General features: G+C 37.8%; 1 pseudogene; it reads left to right on the forward strand.

Annotated features, from left to right (window-relative positions):
- Positions 1–26,059, forward strand: part of LOC101441926 (pre-rRNA 2'-O-ribose RNA methyltransferase FTSJ3 pseudogene) — a 51,129-nt pseudogene extending 25,070 nt beyond the window's left edge.
- The last annotated feature ends 314 nt before the right edge of the window (positions 26,060–26,373 follow it).

Here is a 26,373-nt window from a genome sequence, read left to right on the forward strand (position 1 = left end):
AATCAATGTAATTGTGAGGGCAATAGAAGTGTTTCACAAGAGTACGCAAGGATGGATATAAATTGTATAGCCTAAACTATAAACCACAATGTAAACACTAATGTTACCTAGTTTGAAAGCTATTGTCTCATTATCTGTACGTCAGTTTCAGTAAATATGGTATGAATGTTAAAAGATTATTGCTGTGGAAGGGAAAAGTTTTATATTGGATATGTGGGAGTACTGTATATTGTATATATGAATTACTGTGATCTAAAACTCTTGTGAAGATAAGCTTAATAATTAGGAAAAAAGAAAATAAAAAGATAGGATTAGAATTTCTTCAAATTAATATGCATTCTATATCTAACCTTTAAACTCATTGCTATATTCCATTTTACTATTAAGGGAACCTGGCATTATATTGGGCTTCACTCTTCAGGAAGTTTTGGATCACAGAGTGGTTCAACAATGGCATCGGAGAAATACTGGTATGGCATGTTATTGCCAGGGGACATATGGTTGACAGGGAGTTATACAGGGCATGTGTCTGGGGTGCATGGAAATGTTTTGATATATTCATAGTGGAAACAATTAAAAACAACAGCTGGGGAGGTGCTGGGTTCCTGGCGGGGGGGGGGGGGGAGCTCTGTCACAGTCCCTAGGGGAGCAGCAGCAGTCCCCCAGGTGCAACGTCAAGGACTAGGAAGGAATGAGAGTCCAACAGTGAGCCCCTGATACTAATGACTATGCTTGTGAGCCTATACACCTGATATAAGAACAAGGCCTAGAGCAGCACTGTGCCTAAGAGTTCCCTCCTGAGAGCCTCAGTGTTACTCAAATGTGGCCAGTCTTGAAGCCAAACTCAGCATGTAGATGCAGTGCATTCCCCCCCAACGTGGGACATGACACCTGGGGATGAGCCTCCCTGGTGCCGAGGGACCACTACCAAGTACCAGCTGATGACGTATCTAGAAAATTACATAGAATAAAATGTTCAACTCAGACCAGCAGAATATCCCTGTCTACATATAATAACAGGAGTTAAAAATGCTTTTTGACCTAAATCAAGGGGGAAATGGAAAGGACAAATGAGTTTATATGGCTATGAGTCTCTAAAAAAGAGTCTGGAGGTTATCAGAAGGTTTGCTCTTATACACACCTGAGCAGAGTCTCAGAGACATATAAAGTAGATACAACCCCAGGTATTGGTTCTTTTGAGGGCTAAAGAGTCCCACAGGTTTTATGGTCATGGCAGATGGAGTTAACTGCCATGTCAGCTTGCCCTTCTTTGGAGTTGGTGTTTCTGCGTGATGGAGCTGGACCCAGATCTGATCTCTTTTCACAAGCCTTTCCTGTTACTTTACCAGAATTGTACTTGGTGCTGGGGTTTAAGATATATCGAGGGGATCTGAATCTCTGGACTGACAATATGATAGCCAGGCCCTGAGCCTCAACAAACTTCAGCTCCTACTCTCTGGTTTATTGGATTACCCCACTCAGCTAACATGGAATTGAAGAATGTCAACCACCACACCATGGAGCTTAGAGTGGCTACAACTGAAAGCAGGAGGATTGCATCCAGTATCCATGTGGAATCTCAGCCCCCTCTTGACATAGATGTGGAATAGACACAACCAATCCAAGGTCCACAGGATAGAGGAATACAGTAAGGATTAGGGTGGACTTACTGATATTCTATTCTTGAACTATTGTGGTAACAGAGAAAATGTGGTACTGGTGTGGAAAAAGTGGCCATGGTGGCTGCTGGGTTCGGGGAATGGGAGGAAGAGATGAGATGTGGAGGCATTTTCGGGACTTGGAGTTGTCCTGGGTGGTGCTGCAGGGACAATTACCGGACATTGTAGATCCTCCCACGTCCCACTGGATGGAACATGGGAGAGTGTCGGCTATGATGTGGACCATCGACCATGAGGTGCAGCGATGCCCAGAGATGTATTCACCAAATGCAATGGATGTGTATGTGTCATGATGATGGGGGAGAGTATTGCTGTGGGGGGGGTGGGGGGTGGGGTGGGGGCCTTGGGAGGTGATTGGGGACCTCATATTTTTTTAATGTAATATTTTTTAAAAATGAATTAAAAAATAAAATTATAATAAAAGAACATTTTTGCATTTGTACTATTAACCACAATACTCATCTACCACCAAAATCACTGTTATACAGTCCCTGTGTTATCCTCTAGTTCAGGAATTCTTAACAGTGGGTCTATGAGTGTGAATTGAAATTCAAAGAAACTTTATTCTTGTGGGGACGTGTTGGTGAGCATGTGATATATTTATTAAATAATACACAGTATAGTGTACATCTCCAGATTTTATCACTGAATTATATGACTTCTAGAAGTCATACAACTCAGTGATAAAAAGATAAGCAACCCAATTTAAAAATGGGCGAAAGGCTTGAAAGAGACATTTTCCAAAGAGGACACGCAAATAGCCAAATAGCACATGAAAAGATGCTCAATATCATTAACTCTTATGGAAATGCCAATCAAAACTAAAATGAGATATTTTTTCATGCCTTACAAAGTGGCCATTATTACAAAAACAGAAAACTACAAATGCTGGAGATTTGGAAATATAAGAACACTCTTTCACTGTTGTTGGGAATGTAAAATAGTGCAGCCTCTGTGGAAGACAGTTTGGCAGTTCCTTAGCATGCTAAATATACATCTGCTGTATAATCCTACAACTAGGAATATATTCAGAAGAACTGTAAGCAGGGACGCAAATAGATGCTTGCACACTGATGTTCATAGAAGTATTATTCACAGTTGCTTAATAATGGTAACAACCCAAGTGTCCATCAACCTAAGAATGCATAAACACAGTGTGGTATATTACATAGGATGGAATACTATTCAGCTATAAGAAGAAATGTAGTTGGGATGCATACAACAACATGAATGAACATTGAGGACATTATGTTGAATGAAATAAGCCGGACACAAAAGGATGAATATTGTATTGTCTCACTAATATGAACTAAATATGAAGAGTAAATTTATGGAGGTAAACTATAGAGTATAGGTTACCAGGAGATAGAATGTGGGTTGAGTAGGGGAAGCTGATGCTGAATGTATGTAGAATTTTTAATAAATTTCATCGTAAATGTGTGGAAATGGATAGAGTTGCTGGTAACACATTATAATGAATTTAACTAATAATGTTGATTTTTAAATGTGACTATGCCTGAAAGGGGTAGTCTAGGGATGTAATTGTCAATTGAAAGGAAGTAGAGCAGGAGTTCTTAACCTTTTTTGTTCCACAGACCCCTTTGCCAGTCAGGTGAAAAATCATGGACCCCTTACTAAATCCACACTATACTTCATATTATTTAATAAGTATGTCACACCCTAACCAACACGTCCCCACAAGCATAATGTTTCTTTGAATTTCAGTTCACACTCATGGACCCACTGTTAAGAATTCCTGAGCTAGAGGATAACATAGGGACTGTATAACGGTGATTTTGGTGGTAGGTGAGTATTGTGGTTAATAGTACAAATGCAAGAATGTTCTTTTATTACCAGGTGTTAATTATATGGTGATACATGGGAAAAATACAAGTACCTTCAATATAAAATATCACTCCCTTCTCACCTTATTGATTTCTGATAAGAATTTGGCATTTATTCTTACTGAGTGTCCCTTGTATGTGACACATTGCTCTTTCCTGGTGGCTTTCAGGATTCTCTCTTTATCTCTGGTGTTTGACATTCTGAACAGTATGTGTCTTAGAATACATCTATTCAGATTCATTCTATTTGGTTTGTGCTTTCCTTCTTGGGTATTGATATTTACATATTTCATACGGGTCTGGAAATTTTCAGGAATTATTTCCTCAAATATTCTTTCTGCCCCTTTTCCATACTCTTCATCTTCTAGGCACATAATAAACAGGTAAGTTTGTGTGTTTTGCACTGTTTTTCAGTTCACTGAGACCCTGTTCCATTTTTTTCCATTCTCTTCTCTTTCCGTTCTTCTATCTTTTCAAGTTCAGATGATCTGTCTTCTAATTTGCTTATTTATTTCTTGGCCAATGAAAATTTTCTTTTATATATCTCTAATGTATTTTTATTCTCATCCTTTGTGTCTTTCATTCCCATAAGCCCTGTTAAGTTTCTTTACAATCTCTCACATTCATCTTTATCTTCCCCTTGTGTCTCCTTAGTACCCTTTATCTCTTTGTCATATTTTCCTTCAACTTCTTGATTTGATTTAGAAGATTTGTGTGAACATCCCTGATTAGCTGTTTTACATCCTGTGTCTCATCAAGACATTTACTTGTTCCCTTAGCTGGGCCATATCTTCCTGTTTCTTTGTATGGCTTGTGATTTTTTGTTACTGTCTAGATATCTTATGTTAGTGAGTTTACTCTGATGGTCAATTTCTCTCTCTTGACTAGTGGTTTTTGTTTCTTGGCTCTTCTTTGATTTTTGATTCAACTTATTCTTTAAAATTGCCCTGTTTATGTTTTTGGTTCAACTTATTCTTTAAAATTGCCCTGTTTAAATTATCAAAACAGTGACAGGGATCCTCTATTGTGGTGCAGACAAGATTCCAAGGGTCCTGAGGATAGGGACAAGAGAGAGTTCAAAAAGTCTTATTTTCTTTCATTGCCCTGGCCTAACTGAATATGGAGCTCTTTGGCAAACATTTTCATGGAGGTGGTTCTTTCAACTTCTATTAACTTATGTTTCTGAGCTGATTAAGGCCATGATTCAATTCTGGGCTGGACCCTGTTGCTTAAACCTGCTGAAGAGAAACCACACTCAGTCCTCTGCTGTATTTTTCTCTCTTCCCAGAGAGGAATATGCCCATTCCCCTCTCAGTTGGCCACTATCAGCCATGGGTTTTACTGAGGCTATTCACCTCAAGGGTGGGGGATGGGTGTCATTCCCAGCCACAGGGGCTGGTAATTCACACTTTTCTTTTTGGCCTCTTCATCTCACCATCTCCCCTCCCTTTTCGATGATGCGCACAGCATTTTCCTGAACTGCAGATCCCCAAATCCATTCCTTCAGAAAGTTTCTGTCCCTACTCCCTGTTTTTGCGAGATAGCTGAGCTCTGCCTACCTACTCCATGCCACCCAACCATAATACCCACAAGTGAAATTTTGAAATCTCATATCCATTTAATTCTCTTCACTTCCTCAATTATAAATATCTTTGCATTAAATAGCAGATGGTGTTATAATTTTTGTTGCAATCATAAAATATTATGTGTATAATTGTAGAGGGAAAAATAGTCTATTGTATAAACCCATATTTTACCTCTTTCTATTGTTCTTCTTTCTTTCTTGATGCTTCAAGATTCCTTCATTTTTATTTCCTTTCTATTATTCTTCTTTCTTTCTTGATGCTTCAAGATTCCTTCATTTTTATTTCCTTTCTCTTGGAAGAACATCCTTAAACCAGTCTTTTTTTTAATATATAGGAACTGGATCTCTCGTCATTTATTAACTCAAAACTACATTTTACTGTGAGTGTACAATTCTTAGCCCATTGTAGATACTATTCTTTATAAAGATTACATATCATTTAGTCCCAAGAATTGGAAACATAACAGTAAAAGGTATAGAAAAAACAGACATGTTTTCCAGTATGCCATATTAGAAAAAAGGTACATAAGGCATCATTATATAGCTACAGATTCTCAAATCACTTAATTAGACTTTAAATGTTGGTCAGCTAGAAACAAATTCTTTTAACTTTTCTTCATCAGAGGCTGTCTATGTTTCCCCTTCATTCCTGAAGGATTGAATTTATGGTTGACTTTCTTTCAGCAATTGAAAAACACCATGTCGCTTATTCCTGGCCTCTTCAGCTTCAGGTGAGAAATCTAGAGTTATTTGAATCACTGTTCTTCTGTAAGTACTGTGTCCATTTCTTAATTTTTTCTTTGTTTGTTTTCAGTTTGCAGAATGTTTTGATGTAACTTGGTGTGGATTTCTTTGAGTTTATCCTTTTTAAAATTCACTCCGTCTCTGATTTTGTAGGCTTGTGTCTTTTGCCAAATTTGGGAAATTTTAAGCCTACTATCTCAGCATAATATTTTGCCCCCACTGTCTTTCTTCTCTCATTCTTCACCTCTGATGATATGAATATCGGATCTTTTGTTACTGACTGACAGATTTCTGGGGCTCTATTTTTTTCTAGTCTATTTCCTCTCCTCTCTTGTCCTCAAGTTCATTGAGTCCATCCTTTCTTATTCCTTCTCTATTATTGAGCCCAACCATCTTGCTTTCTTTGGATTTCTTGTTTTTCACTTCTTTTGAGAGAATTTGTAATTGATTATTGAAACATTTTTATTTCTGGCAAGGATTGTCAATTCTTGCCAGAAATACCATAATCTTATTTATCTCAATGTTAGCATCAGTGCATTGTATTTTCTCATTCAAGTTTGATGTTCTTTGTTCTTGTTATGATGGTTGATTATCCATTGTATCTTGAACATTTTGTCTATTATGTTAGGAGACTCCAGGTCCTATGTGAATATTTCATTTTTTCAGGCAGTCATTCTGTTTAGGGTTATCATGCAGTCCTTGGCCTACTTTTCTGGGATGTTTGCCAATGGCAGTTTAATTTTCAGAGCCTTTGTGTGTTATTTGTGTCTGCTTGGCTTGTCTGGTGCTGCTGGAGCTTCTATTAGCCCCTACTATTATTGCTTAAGTGGGGGAAAGAGTATCTCCAGGACTGGCCATCAGATATCTCTCAGTGAGGAAAGGGAAACTTAGGACAAATGCACAAGAGGGGTTCCTAGTCCGGGTGCTTGTTGTGGTGGGATCATTTTTGCAAGTGTTCCAACATACCTAGCCTGTTCATTATCTATAGACCAAGGAGGACAGTCATAGGCCCATGGGAAGAAAGAGGTTTCCCTGGCAGAGAAACATGGAGCTGAGTGTCACTGCAGGATTTACCTGCCCGAACAGTTGTCTACCTGTTCTTGGAGACAAGAAAAGGCTTCCCTGGCTGGATGTTTGTTGTTGCAGGGTCCTCACTGCTTATATTGAACAAAGCATGATTCCTAGACTGAACAGTTGTTGAAGCAGAATCTCCCTGCCAATGCTTCCTGGCTGTCCTCTACTTGTTTTAGAAAGGTGTCTTTTGCCATTTCTGTCTGTGTTCTTCAGTATCTCTCAGTGAAAAAATGGAGTCTTATTCCTGGTACCAAAGAAGAGCATTTTTCTTGGCTTCTAATTGTTAACAAGCCTCCTATCAAGTTCCCCTTGTATGATCTTGGTGATATTGAAAGGACTCCAGTTCTATCTGGGACTACCTTCTTTTTCTAGTTTGGAGGTTGGAAAATGCTGGCTCCTAGTTGCCCTCTTCAGCTGATATAGAGACATAAGATATCTTGTCACTTTTTTGTTTCTCCAGTTCTGGGGTCCCACACTAGTTTGCCTTCTTCTTACCATCGTTCAAAGTTCTCCTTTAGTTACCTCTCATTTTTTCCCAAGGTTTATGTATACAAAAATTAATTCAAAACGGATCTCAGACCTCAATATAAAGCATAAAATGATCAAATTTATAGAATATAACAGAGGGTAAAATTTACTCTACTTTGAGTTCGGTGATGAGTTTTAAAATATACTATAAAAAGACTTAAAATGCAACAAGAAGACAAACACTCAATGAAAATTGGGAAGAAGATTTGAAGTGGAGGCACTTCACTTAAAAATGATATTTGGAAGGCATGTAAGCATAGGAAAAATTGTTCAACCTCATTTGTCACTGGGAGATGCCAGTTAAAATATAACTATTAGAATAGTTAAAATCCAATAAAAACTGATAACACCAAATGCTGGTGGTAATGTGAAATAATAGGAGCACTTGTTTTTTGCTGGTGAGTATATGAAATGGTACTTCCAATTTGGAAGGAACTTTGGCAGTTTCTTATAAAATTAAATATACACTTACTATGTGACCCAGAAATAACACTGCTAGATGTTTACCCAAGTGAACTGTAAACTTATTTTCACACAAAAAACCTGTTTATAGCAGCTTCATTCATATTTGGCCTAGGCTGGTAGAAATTAAGATGTCTTTCAGAAGGTGAATGAATAAACAGTGGTCCACCCATACAATGGAATAGTATTCAGCAAAAAAAGGAACAAGCTATTGATTTACACAGTAACATGGATGCATCTTAAGTGAATTTTTCTAAGTGAAAAACCAGACCCAAATTTCTATATATTATGTTATTCCAGATAAATGACTTTCGGGAAAATAGAAAATTATAGGGACAGAAAACAGATCAGTGGTTGCCAGGAGTTGGGTGAGTGAGGGTGATTGATTAAAAAGAAGACATATAGGGGAGTTTTTAAGATGATGAAACTGTAAGTATGTAGCATACTGGTATGGTGGCTACATGTCTTTAAGATGCATTTGTCAAAACCCGTAAAAATGGTCAATACAAAGAGTGAATTTTAATGCCGGAATCTATTCTCTGATAAACGAATATAATTATATTACAAATGTATGACATAATCTCATGGAAGGAGATGAGAAAGTTGACATAAGTTACTTTGGGAAATGATGTTTTGACTGGAAACTATAAGGCAGAAGATAAAAGAACCTGTATATAAACACTGTACTTAGGTGGTAAATTTGTTTTTCACAGGAGATTGGGTTAACAATTTTCAAACCACTTTATATGTATACAGAGTATAAACAATAAATAATGAATAGTGAATGGTTGGAGTCAAGTTTTTTCGCTTGGAGAAGGAAATAATGGAGAAGCAAGAGGGAAGGCTAGAATGAGCATTTGTGGTACTGGATTGGAGTTGGAGTTGTCAACTCATGTTTAGCTTAATATAGGTACAGATGGATAAATACAGAAACAATTATTGATATGTTTATGTATATGAATCAGTACACATGCATCTATTTTCTAGCTCTATCTACTGAGAGGGTCTAGAAACAATTACACCCCAGTAACCACAAGTACACCCAAAGCCAAGATCTTGGTTTTTAAAAAATCATTTTTCAATAAAAAGAACCAGGCTCCTTGTAGAATTGGCTGATGATTCTAGGGCTACAGCAGGGAATATACAAGATGAACCTGGAACATCTTGTAGTACCAGAAATTAAGGGAGTGTTCAATAAACAGAAGAATGGAGGAATGTCAAATGGACAAAGGAGCCAACTGAAAAAGCTCGCAATGTTAGAACAGTTCAAGTAACAATATAAGTAATATAATATTGGATTATAATCCAAACTATAGAATAAATATATTTACGTTCATACTGATATATGTACATTATTGAATGAATAAATAAATGGTGAACAACTAAATCTTCCCTAGAGAAGAATTCCAAATACTATATATAGTTGACCCCCTTCAGTAGGTGGAGTTTAATTCTTCTTCCTCATTTCCTTACTCTGTTGAATGTAGGCTGGCTTTTCTGACTCATTTGCATAAAATAGAATATAGAAAAGGGAACAATAATAACTTTATAGCACCAGTACATTAAGAAAGGGATCTAAGTTAGCATAACCAGTTATTAGTCATATTATCATCATGTCTTCCCTTATATATCCTGATATGATGTAATGAGAAAAGCATATTATGTCTGTCATATTCTTCCCCAAAACTGATAAGCCCAGTTTAATGATGGGGGAAACATCAGATAAACCAAAATTTAGGGATGTTATACAAAATTGCTGACCACTACTCATCAAAATTGTCAAGGTTATAAAAAATATGGAAACATTTTGAAATTGTCATAGGCCAGAAGAGACTAAGGAGACATGATGATTAAATAAAATGTGGCATTCTAGAGTGAATTGTGTAACAGAAAAAGGACATTAACAGAAAAGCTGGTAACATCTGAATAAAGCCTGGGGTCCAGTAAAAACTAAAAAAGGTACTGGGTAATAAAATATGGCCTTTGTCAACAAAGGGAACCACCATTACTTTGACCTCAATGAATTTTAATTGAACATTATGAACTCTATTATTGACTATTTACCAATGAAAATTCTATTATTTGAATTCATAAAGGACTTCATGTATCAAACTTATTATTTTAAACTATTAAAATTTATATTGCTTACACTAACTGAAATATTTCCACTGACTCCAAAAGAGAATGTTCACCTTTCTTTCAGGTTGTTATCTTATCTCTATTTCTCATTTTCTCTCTCTAAAGGTGTTTCTCATTTTCTTTTCTTATACCACTTGCTTTTTCTATTTCTTGTTGTGTTGCTCGCTTGAACACTCTACTCTGCTTCATAATTTCATTTTATTTATTAAATGGGTGGATTCTCATAGAATTGTATAAATAGTATAATTATGAAAGTTTTTTCAGCTTCTCATTTTTTGCTGTGAACCAAGAATCACATTCTCAAGGACTGCTGAACATAATGGATGTTATTATCTGCAGAGAAAACAAACAAAACCTTAGGAATAACATAGTCATATTTCTTTACGTTTAAATCACATGATAAATATAACCAACTGTTATAAATGGAAAATGGACAGAAAAATGTTATACATGGATAAATAGAAAAATAAAATCACCATATGCTTAAATTTATTTGATAGCTATCTGGTAGAAAGACTAGAGAGAAAGGCCTGGAAGTAGAAGAAGCTTTATCCTACATCTCTACTGTCTGCTATTCTTTTCTTTCTTTTTTTCAGTTTTTCAAATTTTCCTTCATTAGAAAATTGTGGGTTTACAGAACTATCAAGCATAAAATACAGGATTCAGCAGTGAAGTGATTTTGGTAAAATACCTCTTGTTTCTCAACTATATTATGTAATGCAATACTGGATCATCAAGTTTTAACCTATGTTTTCCAGACTTCTTTTACTGCTTAGATGCATTTGTAGCAGTTAGAAAGTAAGATTTTTAAAAACTTTTAAAACTTCAATTCAATGTCAATCTAAAAATATACAGAAAGACAATCCTGATCATCTGAATGACCACTTCTTCACCAAGTACTGACAAACAGTTCCAGTAACAAAGATTATTTATGATCATATTGAAAAGTAAGGCCAAGTACAGGCTACAAGAAGAACACTTTACAGTGGTTCAAATGGAAAATGAGTCATCAGATAGTTCTCAAAATACGTCTCATCACACAATGGAGTAAGAGCTATAGCAGTTTGGACTGTATTCACAATATCAAAGAATTCTTTGTGCAATCACTTTTTTATGTAAAGTAAAATGCAAAAATAACTAGTAAACTTATAATAACTTATTATTTAATTTTTCAATATTGAATTTTGAAGTACCATATTAAATTGACTATGTCATAAAAAAGATTGGTGATTTAAATTTAGAACTATTAAAATTGAAAAATTGCATTAGTAAAAGTAGCAATAAGTCATAAGATGGTCCATCATTCTCAATAGTAAAAGAATCAAGTTAACAAAAATAATGAAACATTCAATATAGCTGTCAATTTTTATTAAAAACAACATCATCAACTTAGTTTTGGAAAAACAGCTTTGATCATATTAAGGTAATAGTTTTAACTTCCTTATTTTGTCATTTTGTTGATATTTAATTTATAATAATTCATTAATGTTTAAAAAGTGAAGAGGTTTCTATTTGTTTCATGTTTAAATAAGTTCATCACATGTGTAAGGAATGAAATCATAGATGTGATATTGAGTACACCATGTTTTCGGACACTGGAATGATTAAGGAAAATTGAAGTTAGATAAGCCCAAGAGTAGCATGATCAGTGATTTCAGGTGAGAGGTGGCATTCAAAACCAGATAGAGGAGATTGAATTCAATAGAGTAATAAATAGGAAACCAGCAACAGGAAATTTATCCATCATCAGTACATAGAAAGCAATGGAATGGGGAGAGCTTAGAGTCAGGAAAGAATGATGTTACAGAAATTTAGACAAAAAATGATGGAGATATGACCTAAGATAATGACAAAGATAATGAATGGAGAGACATTTTGAAATACTATAAACCATAGCATAGTGATTATACCATGAAGCCACTGTCCATGTGCCAGCTGGGCCCTGAGCCTCAGCAGAGTGGCAATTCCTACCCTCTGGTTCATTGGACTTACCCAGGTCAGCTAACAGGGAGGTGAAGAAGGTCAAGCCCCACACCAGGGAACCGAGAGTGCCTACGACTGCGAGCAGGAGAATTGCATCCATCATCCATAGGGAATCTAAGCCCCCTCTCAATATAGAGGTGGAATGGACATCACCATCCCAGATGGAAAAATAAAATACGGATTAGAGTGAACTTACTGATATTGTACTATGGAACTATTGTGACTAGTAATAGAAGAAATTGTAGCATTGCTGTGGAGAAAGAAGCCATGGTAATTGCTGAGGGCAGGGAGAGAAACGAAGAGATGTGATAAGGGGGCATTTTCGGGACTTGGAGTTGTCCTAAATGATATTGCAGGGACAGATGCTGGACATTATATATCCTGCCATAACCCACTGAATGTATTGGGAAAGAGTGTAAACTACAATGTAAACTATTATCCCTGTGGTGCAGCAGTGCTCCAAAATGTATTCACCAAATGCAGTGAATGTGCCACAATGATGAAAGAGGTTGTTGATGTGGGAGGAGTGGGGTGAGGGGGTTGGGGGTATATGGGAAACTCTTATATTTTTTTAATGTAACATTAAAAAAAATAAAGAGATCATAGAACCAAAAAAATAAAAATAAATAAATATAATTTCTATGATTTGATTTTTGAGTTTCCTTTTTTCTACAAGGGAAGGAATAGTCATCCTGGAGCCCCAATAAGACCTCAGTATTAAAGACAGGAGGCCAGGGATTTAGTGCTGGATTGATACCAGCTTATGGACATTCATAAATTCTTTTTTTATCATTGTATTTTTTTTCTCCTTTATTTTTTAAAAAAATTACATTAAAAAAATATGAGGTCCCCATATACCCCCCACCCCCCTCACCCCACTCTTCCCACATCAACAACCTCTTTCATCATGGTGGCACAGTCATTGCATTTGGTGAATACATTTTGGAGCACTTCTGCACCGCAGGGATAGTGGTTTACATTGTAGGTTACATTCTCCCCCAGTACATTCAGTGGGCCATTGCAGGACATACAATGTCCAGCATCCGTCCCTGCAGTACCACCCAGGACAACTCCAAGTCCTGAGCAGGCCACAAAAAAAAGTCTCAATGAATTCAGAACGATTGAAATCATAAATTCTTTATGGTTTGAGATACTCATCTGTAAACCAAAAAGTTCAGCTAGAAGGGCAATTTTCAAATATCATCTCTTCCTACTCCACCCCTACCAGTACTGGCATACTTTCTTTAAAGACACCTGAAATCTTAGACAAAACTCAAAAAGTTGAAAAAGAACACCCGGAGTTTCATAAAAAGTTCTCTATATAACTAAACATCCCATTCCTTTACCCAGTTTTCCCAAGAGAAATTAAAGCATATATCTATGCAAAGATCTGCACATGAATGTTCAGAACAGCTTTATTTCTAATAGCCAAAAACAGGATATAACTAAAATGTCTATCAGTAGGTGAATAGACAAAATATGGTATATCCTTACAAAGGAATGCTATTAAGCAATTAAATGGAGTTTTCTATTGATACATGCAACAATATGGGTGAATCTCAAAATAATTATGGTTAGTGAAAGAAGTCTGACAAAACATATCATATGATTCACATAAAATTGAAAACATGTGAATTATTCTATGGTGACAGGAATCAGATCAATATTTGCTCATGGAAAGGTAGAGAGATTGTGAGGGGTAAGAATTACAAAGAGACATGAGGAAATTTTTGAGGATAAGAGATATGTTCACTGTTTTGCCTGAAGTGATGGATTCACAAGTGTATGTAAGTAAAAATTTATCAAATTGGACTCTTCAAATATGTGCGTTTATTGTGTGTCAATTTTACCTAAAAAAGCTGTTAAAAATAAAAGCAACGCAATCGCTTACAGCTGGCAGCTGGCCCATTTGTTGCAACCAAGGTCATGGTATTCCTTTGCTGCACATGAAAACTTCACAGATTATCCACATGAGATGAGAACTCTCTAAAACTCTGACGGAATGAGACAGTAGCAAGAGCCTGGACAGAGCTATACCTATTGTGTTGCTTTTAATTTTAGCAACTTTATTGAGATATAATTGACATAACGAACTGTACATATTTAAAGTATACAATTTGATAAAATTTGACATATATATATTTGTGAAACTATTACCTTGGTCAAGACTGTGAATATATCCATCACCCTCATAATCATGCCTGAACAGAGCTATAAACCGAGACATAATACAACCATAGAATGAACAACTATCCCACCATCTTAGCTAACATGAGTGACTACTGTTTTTCTCCAGTGACAACTCTTGCTCCATTTCATTCGTCCTAACTCCGAGGTAAAAACTCAAGGTACCCTATCATCAAATTGCCCTTGCTTCCTGACAGCAGCCAATTAAACCTTTACCTCCTTAAATCCTCCATCCAAAAAGACATATAACTCAAGACTTGATCCTACAGTAAACAATAGGCACCGCTATCACTCCTGCTCATTCCCTCTTTCATATCAGTTTCTCCATGGTATACAGAAAGTAATATACCTAACTTTATTGACTAAAAGTGTTCCTGGTGATCTTTGGCTGGTAGTAATAAAAAAAAAAGCAATCTTGAAATTTGAGTTCTCTAACAAAGGCAAGGGAACTCTCCCTCTCACATCCCTTCCATTGTACCCTGGAAACCACTAAGGTAAATAATATGAAGGACTGCTAAAATGCATGTTTTCATGGTACTGGTGACGATTATATTGATCACAGGACATAATGATAATTTTTCTTCAGTTTTTTAATTGAGACCATCTCCTAAAAATACTAAATACTACAATTTCTGTTTCAACATTAATATTCTGTCTGAGAATGGGAGGCAGTTAGCATGGAGGATTTTACTTTTATGGAAAAATCATTATGATTCCTTTTAAAATTTTAATATTTTCCCCAGTGCTCTCAATTTCCCTCTACATGTAGTCTGTGACATCAGGGAATATAAACCCATTTTTGCTGACTTAAATGAAATTGATCCATAAATGTGCTTTCCTTAGCTTCCTGCTGATATATGTTTTCCCCCCACTATTTTCTTGAGATATTTCTGCCCTTGGATAAACAGAGAATTTTAAAATGAAGAACAAACTTAAACATTTGGAATGCACTGTCCAATGATGGAAAGTTGTAACAGGATCAAAGAAAATTTGATAAATTAGAGGTGTTTTTAGAAATTACCTGTAGACAAATGCCAGTACTTTTTTTAAAGGCAAGAGTATGTATGTATAAACCTCTTTTTTCTATTCTATTGCCTTAAAAATACTACCTGCTATCATATATATTATCACTTTAGAGAGTTTGAGAATTAAATTTATATACCATTTTTATATGTACATGTAAGCATGTTATTTTTTTCAGGTTTTTAAAAGTTTATTGAAGTATATCACTCACATATAAGCATCCATAAATAGTAAGTGTGTAGTAATAGTTATGAACTTATAAAACAAACATAAAAAACATCATACAGCACTCTTGCACCTCACCCTAACACCAAAACCTTGCATTGTTGTGAGATGTTTTTCACAAATTAGGAAAGAATATCATAAAAATCTTACTAAGTATAGTCAATATCTTATACTTTGTGCATTTTCCCCCAACCCACCATATTATTTTTAAAATATATTTTTATTACAGAAGTTGTGAACTTACAAAATAATCATGCATAAGTGCAGAATTCCCATACAACACCCCTCTATCAGCATACCACAATATGGTAGAATATATTTTACAGATTATGAGAGAATATTATCAGACTATTACCACCAACCATGTTCCATAGCATATATTGACATACTTTATCCACACTCCCCCATTATCAACACAGTACATCTTTGGCATACATGCATGAATTTTACAGTATTGCTACTAACCACATTCCTTAGGTCACTCCAGTTGTATTTTGTCCATGCTTCTCCACATTCCCACCACCCTGCAATAGTGACATACATATCTACTCTAGCTCACAAAGCACACTCTTGCATTTGTACCATCAAACACAATTCTCATCCATCTCTGGGTTTATTGTGTTATTCAGTCCCTAGATTATTCTCTAGCTTCCTTTCAATTGACATTTACATGCCCAAACTACCCTTTCCAGCCACATTCCCACTTATAAGCCAACTGTTACTAACTATGATGTGTTACCATCAATTCTATACATTTCCACCCTTTTACAGTAAAGCAATTTAAAACGTCTACATACATTAAGCATCAACAGTCTATCTCAGTCCTCCTCTTAGCTTCTTTATGAAACCACCACCTACTACATGGCCTTGAATATGTTTTCCTACATTTTCTTCTAGAAGCACTATGGTTCTTGCTTTTATATTTAGATTTTTTATCCATTTTGAGTTAATTTTTATATAAGGTGAGAGATATGGATTCTCTTTCTTTCTTTTGGCTATGGATATTCAGTTCACTCAGCACCATTTGTTGGATGGACTGTTCTGCCCAAGCTGGGTGGGTTTGACAGACTTGTCAAAAATCACTTGACCTGGGGTTTTCTGATGTTGGAGTTTTGATGTTGGAGTTTGATGCCGAAGACTTAATCTAGAGCCCTGGGAAGTCAGCACGCGGAGGAAAGAGAAGCCAGCACCAGGAAGGAAGGAAACTTGAACCCAGAGAAAGGCAAGCCCCAGGAACGTAGGAATCCAGGAAACCTGAACACTCACAGACGTTGGCAGCCATCTGGCTCCAAATAGACTTTTGTGAGGGAAGTAAATTATGCTTTACGGCCCGATCGATATCTGTAAGTTTCTACCCAAATAAATACCCTTTATGAAAAAAAAGATCACTTGACCCTAGATTTGAGGGTCTGCTTTTGAATCAATTCGGTTTCATTGGTCTATATATCTGTCTCTATGCCAGTATCATACTGTTTTTACTACTGTAGTTACATAACATGATTTAAACGCAGAAGTGAGAGTCCTCCAATTTCACTTTTCCTTTTTAAGATGTTTCTGGCTATTTGGGACCCCTCACTATTCCAAATAAATTTGATAATTGTGCTTTCCATTTATTTGAAAAATACTCATGGCATTTTATGGGGATTTCATTGAATCTGCATATTAATTTGGGTAGAATTGACATCTTAATGATATTTAGTTTTCTAATCCATGAGCATGGAATGTTCTTCCAATTATTTATGGCATTTTAAAAATTTCTTTTAACAATGCATTGTAGTTTTCTGAAAACACATGCTTTACATCATTGGTTAAGTTAATTCCTAAATACTTGATTCTTTTATTACTCACTATTGTAAATGGATTTTTTTTCTTGACTTCCTCCTCAGAGTGCACATTACTAGTGTCTTTTAAAGTTTATTTCATCTGATTTCAGTATAGCTACTCCAGCTTTTTCTTTTCTTTTCTTTTTAGTTACTGCATGAATGGAATATCTTTATCCAGCCTTTCACTTTCAATCTATTGGCATCCTCAGGTCTATGTTGAGTCTCTTGCAGACAGCATATAGGTGGTTCATATTTTCTTATCTATTCTACCAGTCTGTGTCTTTTGATTGGGGAATTTAATCCATTAGAATTCAATATTATTACTTGAAAGGCAGTTCTTATTTCACCTATTTTGACATTTGGGTTTATCAGTCATGTTTTATTTTCACCAGTCTTTTGAAATTTTAGTTACTTTTACTGATATAATCTTCATTTCTAGACTCTTTTCCAAGCCTCACTCTCCTGCTTTTTCCTTTCATATTGTAGCACACCCTTTAGTATTTCCTGCAAAGTCAACCTCTTGGTTACAAACTCTCTACTTTTGGTTTATCTGTGAATATTCTAAATTACCCTCATTTTTGAAAGACATTCTTAGCTGGATGTCTTTCTCTGCAGTATCTTAACTATATCACAATACTGTTTTTTTGCCTCCACGGTTTCTAATGAGGAATTAGCACTCAATCTTATTGGGAATCTCATATATTATGCATTGGTTTTCTCTTGCTGCTCTCAAAATTCTCTCTTTTTATATGGCATTTGACATTCTGATTAATATGTGTCTCAGAGTTGGTCTATTCAGATTTATTTGGATAGGAGTACATTGTGCTTCTTGGGTATGGATATCTATGTCCTTCAATTGGGTTGGGAAATTTTCTACCATTATTTGTTCAAATATTCCTTCTGCCCTTTTCCCTTCTCCTCTCCTTCTGGGACACCCCTGACATGCATGTTTGCACATCCCTTGCTGTCATTAAGTTCTGTGAGACCTTGTTCAATTTTTTCCATTCTTTTCTTTATCTGTTCTTTTGTATGTTTGCTTTTGGAGGCCATTTCTTTAGGCTCACCAGTCCTTTCTTCTACCTCCTCAAATATGCTGTTATATGGCTCTAGTGTAATTTTAATTTCATTTCCTACACCTTTCATTCCTGTAAGATCTGCTGTTTTTCTATGTATGCTTTCACATTCTTTGTGCTCATCCAATGTCTTCTGATATCCTTAATCTCTTTAGCCCTCTCATTGAACTTAATTAAGGACATTTGTTTGAACATCTATGATTAGTTGTCTCAACTCTTTATGTCATCTGGAGGCTTATCTTGTTCCTTTAACTTGGCCCTATCTTCCTGTTTCTTGGTGTGGAATGTAATTTTTTGTCAGTGTCTTGGCATCTGGTTTACTAGATGTTATTATTCTGGGTGCAGTTTCTCTCTTTAGTTTAGGGCTTTCTTGCCATTTCTCCCTTGCTACTTGAGTAGTAGGAGCCAAGGATGTAGTTGGTGCTATAAGCTGTGAGGGCTCAAGCTGCCCTCATTGCCACAAGGACCAATGAAGTTCCTCCCACCTTTCTTCTTTGACAGGAGTAGGGATGGAACCACAGCCATGTGTTATATTCCAAGTCATGCAAACCTAGACTAGTTGCTCAGAGAGACTGATGAATCCTCATGCACCTTCCTCCCTTGCCTGGGGCTGGGATGGAGCTGCAGGTGTGGGCAGCAATCTATGCCATGTGGGTCCAAAATGACCGCAATTGTCCTGTTAGATTTCTGTCTATTCAGTGTGAGCTAGCCAAATGTACCTGCAGTTACCCGGAGAGGCTAGTGAAGATCCCACCAGCTTCTTTCCTGCCAGAGGTGGGGCTGAAGCCTAGGGTAGGGCTGCAGTATGTTATGGGTGGAAAGAAGCCAGGCCCTACAATGAGACTGAAATGTAAATGAATTTACTAACCATCTTGATTTGCCTGAACTTCCATTTTTTCCAGGGAGTTATAAAGAAGGAAAGGAGGCTAACTGAAGCAGGCTGCCACACCAATAATAATTTGTGGTGGTGATAAAAACCCCTGCTTCAGCCCGAGAGGAAGAACTGTAACAAAGTGTTCAAGCTGACACTTGCAAGGCCTGCTGACCTTCACCAGATAACTACAATCCTACATCCACATCCAACTTGCTGATTAACAAACTGGGCCTCAAGGACACCCTGCCCAAAGATCCCCTGTAGTCGCCATAGCCCATGAAGCTAACAGAACACATGTACTAACCATAAATTATGCCCCCTTTATCCCTCCCCATTCCCCCACACCTCTCCTTTGTCTCAAGCAGCCATATAAGCTGCTCCCCCAGCTCACCCCTTTGAGAAGAAACCTGTTTTGGTGCTGCTCCTGCATTAATGAAACCTTAGTTCAATAAACTTTCTCTGTACCCCTTTTTTTAAAAAAAATCTGATTGTTTTATTTTCAGCACGACAGTACTTGGCATACAGAAGTGGGATCGAAGGTAGATGCTGGGATGATGCCTCTGATGTCTCGGAGTGGAACAAGGTACCTGCAGGAATCCTTTGTGCTCCATCATCTCTGGGGTTGTCTCCTGGCTCACCCAGCTAGCCCCTCTTGGATCACTGAACTTCCGCTACATTGTGGTTGAGGTCAAAATCTGTTTGTTGCGCTAAAGTCTGATCGAACCCTCTGTCATGGCTTCGTTTTTGACTGTCAGATAAGAGAATTCTCTTCTGTTTCTGATTCTTTACTGTTTCTCTACTATAGTGGAAAACAGACCGTCAGTAAGTTTTATATCTCTGTACTTCTGTGTTTCTATGGTTTGTGTCTGTTTATTTAATATATATTTTGCTACCCCCAGATGGTAGTTATAAATTAACAAATGAAAATTCTTAAAAGAGCTCTGTTCAAATTGCTAAAAATTAAGTAAGGGCTTATATTGGTAAATGAATACTCCTGGAGGTCAAATTAGAAAAGCCAAATAGGACAAAAAGTCATATAAAATCATACTAAAGTGCGGCGGCTTGCTCGGTCGGTAGAGGTGGGGTCTGACTGCGGACGAGGGGTCGGTCCAGCTCTGGACGAGGGGTCGGTCCCGCTTGGGACGAGGGGTCGGTCCCACTTGGGACGAGGGGTCGGTCCGGCAGCAGACGAGGGATCGGTCTCACAAGGGGTTGCGTGGTTCGGCTGACGGGGTCACCCAGCGAAGCTGGCGACGAAGGGGTCGCCCGGAGAAGCAGGCGACGAAGGGGTCGCCCGGAGAAGCAGGTGACGAACTGGGGACAAGGGAGGCCAGGCCCTTGTCGGGGGCTCTCAGGACTGGAGGGCGCACGGCAGAAGAACAACCGCGGAGACAAGGTAAACACGCAAGTCCACTTTACTGAGGGAGAGGCAACAGTTTTATAGGGGCTGGGGGAGGCTGATTGGTCGAAGCCACGCCCTGTTCTGATTGGTTGCTGGTGAAAGGTCAGTGGGCGGTACTGGACGGGGGAGGGGTGGTGGTTAGGGATTGGCTGTCGCTGTTGCTGGGGGAAGGGGCAGGGTTTAGGGATTGGTGGCTGCTGTTACTGGGGTGGAGGGCAGACTTGAGTTTCCCGTCCACGCCTGGCTGTTGCTGCTGTCGGGGGAAGGGAAAAGGGTAGACTGGATTTTTCCGCCCACGCCTGGCTGTTGCTGCTGTCGGGGGAGGGGAAAAGGGCAGACTGGAATTTTCCGCCCTGCGCCTGCGCAGGGAGAAAGAAGAAGAAGGGTGCCGCCCTACAGGCATCGTGTGGCGCCATCCGGGAGGAGGGGCGGCCGCGGAAGCATGGCTGCCGAGAAGGGGAGACCCGAGGGCACTCTGCGCCCATGCCGAGCTCCCTTCAGGGGTGGCGGTGAGTCCGACCAGCCACCCTATAATGGGGGCAGCGGCTTGGCCTGCCGCGGCTGCTCCCCCGCCAGGCCAGCAAACCACACTTCAGCCTGAGGGGTGACTGCGCTAAAGGAACTAGTTAAAGGAAAGAAACTAAAAAGTTTTTTTTCCTACATTCTTCCATAATATTTCTATAGCCTATCAGGCCCCCAGGGTCTTCTCCTAACCTTGAAATTTGGTTTGAGAAATTTTGGGGGATGGGCTAGGTATGGAAAAATAGGGGAGATGTGAGTTCAGCTTTCTGTACTAGGCCTAAAAGTTGAAATAATAGGGATGGAGGAGATATTACAGAATAAGCCTTGTCTTGTGTAGTCTGTTCTATAATTCCCCAATTAAGTTTTAACAGCTTTGAGATGAGAGTAATCCAAATTTCAGTAAGAAAAGGTCCTTAAAAACTATAGAAAAGTTTTTCTAAACTATGATAGAAACAAATTAAACAATTATAATGTATTCTTGAGAGCCTGATAGAGAGTATGCTTTTAATTTTTCACAATTTTCACGTATTATGAAATTTTAAAGTGTTCTGAAAACAGAAGTTTTAACCTACGGAAGAAAAAAGAAAAAACATGTCTTGCATACTCATTATTTTGTTTTTATTCTACTCAGGTATAATCTTCCTAGGTTTATATGGACATAATAAAATAAGGCAGCATTATGTCTGTTAAAATTTTAAAATTATGAAATTTTTAAGTTTTTGGCTAATGAAATTGTTACAAATGCCTTTAAAAAATAATTATTTTGCCTAAAATCGAAATGACTAGTTTATCACAGAACAGAATGAGTGATATGAGACTTCAATGGATATGAAAGAAATAAAAGGTTTGTGAAAGCTTGTTTAAAGGGGTGTGTTTTGTCCCAAGATAAGATGTTTGATTTTCATAATATCAGAATGGAAATATGTAGAACAATACTTGAATGCATATGGCAAGTTGTAGAAAAGCTAGTGGAAGTGAGTTTTGCTTATTGCTGGCTATAATTCAATAAGTTTATTTAAAGGTGGAATTTGTCTTGAGATGAAGTAACCAGTCTATGTGTTTATGGAGGTTATGGGAAGTTTGTAAAAGTATTTTTCCAAACTGAAAGATTACAAAGTAAAAAACTGATTCCAAGAAATAATTCTTAAGCAAAAATCTATGAGTTGATGCTGATAAAACAAAGTAAATTTATAGCAAAAAAAAAACAACCCTATCCTCAATCTGTTTATAATCTTTGCTAATTAAAATATGTTCATCAAATGGTGTTCTGATGCAAAACTAAAATTTGAATTTCTGTTGAAGTAACATAGTTTTCTTAAATGGCTGGTCTGTTTTGAGTGGAAAGATATAAAGGTCCTCTTGAGATAATCAATGTGTATGTGTGTGTGTGTGTGTGTGTGTGTGTGTGTGTGTATATATATATAACAAAGAATCTATACCTTATCAGAATGGCTTCATCATATCCTTAATAGTTATATATATATTCACAGAACCACTGCTATTTTGGAAGTTAAGACTTTTCCAAACTATTTTACTAACTTATTGGTCACTGTAATAATTAGAGGCCTGCTTAAATATAATGTTCATGCCTAACAACCTTTAATATTCTAACAAAACACTTAAGAATATCTTTAATTGCAAACTTTTAGAAATAATTTGTTCTTTCACCTTGTAAAAAGTGAGGTGCTGAAATATATACACTTAATATATGTAAAGATCCATATTACATTTACCACTCTGAATTTTTAAGGAATCACCCACATTATTAACAGTAACGTATTCTTAATGTGGGGATTTTAATGTTCTGATAAATGTGTAATATATTAAGGTGGTGGTAGCAAGAAGATAATCTTCATTCCATTGGAAATCTTGAATTTTTGTAAATTTACTAGAAAAGTAGTTTTCTTCCAGTACTGCTGAAGTTTCTTTGTGGTAGACAGTATCTTTCTAAAAGAAGAAAATGTAAAGAAAAATATAAATGTATAATCTAGTTTTATATTTGGGGATTGTATAAAAAAATTCTTAAAGACTTTTAAAGTTATTACTGCCTATTCTATCCTGATACTGATCAGCATGATGATATTGTTGGTTATAGTTTTAGTTATTCTTTAAAAAATGTGATGTTATGCAAACAAAATCTATCAGTTACACTGTTTTGCTCTGTCGCTTCTCTAAAAGAGCATGAAGTCCCAAAAATGCCCCCACATCATATTTCTTCTTCCCTCTCCCTGCCCTCAACAACTCCCATGGCCAGTGTCTCCACATCAATGGCACAATTTCTACAGATGCAGAACATGATATATTCTGCCATAACCCATAACCCAATGAATGAACTGGGGGAGAGTGTAAACTACAACGTAAACTATAATCCATGTGGTCTAGCAGTGCTCCAAAATGTATTCACTAAATGCAATGAATGTGCCACAATGATGAAAGAAGTTGTTGATGAGGGAGGAATGGGGGGATGGGGGGTGGAGTATATATGAACCTCTTATATTTTTTAATGTAGCATTTTTTTGTGATCTATGTATCTTTAAAAAAAGACAAATAAAAGTTTAAAAAGTAAAAAAGTAAAAAATAAATGAGCATGAAGTCATCCCCATTGTAAACAAAAAGGGACTTTAAAAGAATGAAGGTTTATACTTTGATTAACATATTGGTAAAAGAGTAAAATGAAACAAAACTTCTACTGTAAACTGTAATTAATAATCTCTAGGGAAGCAGATTTGGCCCAACGAATAGGACATCTACCTACCACATAGGAGGTCCAAGGTTCAAACCCAGGGGCTTCTGACCCATGTGGAGCTGGCCCACGTGCAGTGCTGATGCGTGCAGGGAGTGCCATGCCATGCAGGGGTGTCCCTCTCGTAGGGGAGCCCCACGCACAAGGAGTGCACCCAGTAAGCAGAGCCACCCAGTGCTAAAAAAGTGCAGCCTGCCTAGAAATTGGCACCGCACACATGGAGAGCTGATGCAGCAAGATGATGCAACAAAAAGGAGACACAGATTCCGGGTGCCACTGACAAGAATAGAAGCGGGCACAAGAAGAACACACATCAAATGGACACAGAGAGCAGACAACTGGGTAGGAGGGGAGGGGAAGGGGAGAGAAATAAATCTTTAAAAAATAATAATAATCTCTAGAAATAGCTTTATTTAAGGAAGTTAGGGCCTAGATTGTAAACTCTTACAGCAGTCACATTTATTCCTGAGCTCTGATCACTAATTGTTACTTCTAAATCCTGAGATGCTTTGCTCTTTAAGTATAACATAATAGCTCCTCAGAATTTAAGTACCTGCATGACACTTGGAACCCAGAATTAAAGTTAGGCAGCTCTAAAAGTGATGAAGAAGCAGCTCTATAGCTACATAAAAAGGGTGGTCATAGAGGGGGTGGTAAAACACAATTGGCATCACAGCCTGCTCCTTTTAAGAGTTAACTTGTGTGGTATTGTGAGCCCGGATCTTGCTCACTCTAAGCAAATATCCTAGGGCCTATGAAGAAATTTCCCCTATTATATTACTCACCAGAGAAAACTTCCCCTTCCCCTTCAGGGCAATTCTAAACATTTATGCGTGCACCCTTAGTCCTCTTTCCCAGATTCATGGGGCTTTTCTTAGCTTCTTACTTGACTGGGCTGCCACTGCAGCAACAAACCATTATCAGTCAGATTGTTAGATGTGCAGATATATGCCAGCATCCAGCATCTCTGGTCTCCCCTGGAATATCCTTCCCTTATCTTTAAGATAAAAGATACCCTTCTAGGTGGCAACTCCCAGAGCCCACAAACTCCTATAATTGCTTATCTTGTTTATATTGTAGCTGTAGCCTTATATCACAGTACTACCATTTATAAGACTCCGTTCTGTACTCAGGGCCTTTTGCAGAAGAGGTGGTGGAAAGACTGTAAGAGTTGTGGTACAGGGTGGATTGTAGCATAAATAACTTTGCATTTTCTCCCCCATTCCTTTCAGTTCTTTCCTCCCCAAACTTCAGACTTCAGCAGCAAGCTCTGTCAAAACCCCCTTCCCTAAGTCTTCCTAATTACTCACTCCCCTTCCAACTGTTTGTGAATGAAAAAGGAGGGAATGCCTGTGGGGTATTAACCCAAAGACATGCTGATCATTGTCACCCCATCTCCTATTATAGTCAGGCCCTAAATGCAGTAAATCAGGGCATTCCCTTTGGTCTATGCACAGCCATTGCCACTGCTACTTTGGCCAAGGCCGTGTCTGAAGTAACCCTAGACTCGGCTCTCACAATTTTTGTGCCTCATACTGTGGAGACTCTGCTAAACAGCTATCCTATCCAGTATTTCCCTGCAGGCCACCTGGCACACCTAGAAGCCTCCCTGTTAAGCAACCCTAATATTTCAATTGAGTGTGTTAAGACTCTTAACCCTGTCACTTTCCTTCCTGACTCGACCACCAAAAATGATACTGAGCCCCATAACTGTATCACCCTTCTTGATTCAGTTGTCAATCTAAGACCAGACCTCACTGAAACCCCTCTGAAGGACCCTAACTATGTCTGGTTTGCAGATGGATCCTGCTATCATAATAAAAATGGGTATCTAGGTGCAGAATATGAAATAACCTCTTCTGAAATCGTCAAACATGGGCCCCTCTCTGAAGCTTCCTCAGCTCAGCAGGCAGAACTCACTGCAGTTACGTTGGCCTGCTGGTGGCAAAAGGTAAAGAGGTTACCATTTATACAGTCGCTATGCCTTTGGAGTAGCCCACAACTTTGGCATGCTCTGGAAACACCAAGGTTTCCTTATATCCTCTGGCCAGCCCATCAAAAACAAGCTTTGAGTAAGAGAATGTCTCCAAAGTCCTCTGCTTCCCAAGGCAGTAGCAGCAGCAAAAGCTGCAGGACAGAGCAGAGCTGATTCAGAAGAAACCCAAGGAAATGCACTAGCAGACACCACACCTTGTTAAGGGCAGGTATGGAACACTCAGTAAACTACTGGAACCTGCCAAGCCAGCCTGAATTCCCCCTCTGCCCTGTGCCAATGGTCCCCCAAGGGCCGTCCATAAATGACATTGTACAAGCCCAGCAAACTATGTCTCCCCAGATCTCAAATATCTGGAGGGCCAAGGGAGGGCATAAAGATCCCCATCTGGACTTTGTGTTGGCCCCAACAGTTTATTCATCCTTCCAAATGTTCTCACTTTGCCCAATGATGACTTACCTTCACACCCA

Source organism: Dasypus novemcinctus, chromosome X (assembly GCF_030445035.2).
Source record: "Dasypus novemcinctus isolate mDasNov1 chromosome X, mDasNov1.1.hap2, whole genome shotgun sequence".
NCBI classification, from domain to species: Eukaryota; Metazoa; Chordata; class Mammalia; order Cingulata; family Dasypodidae; genus Dasypus; species Dasypus novemcinctus.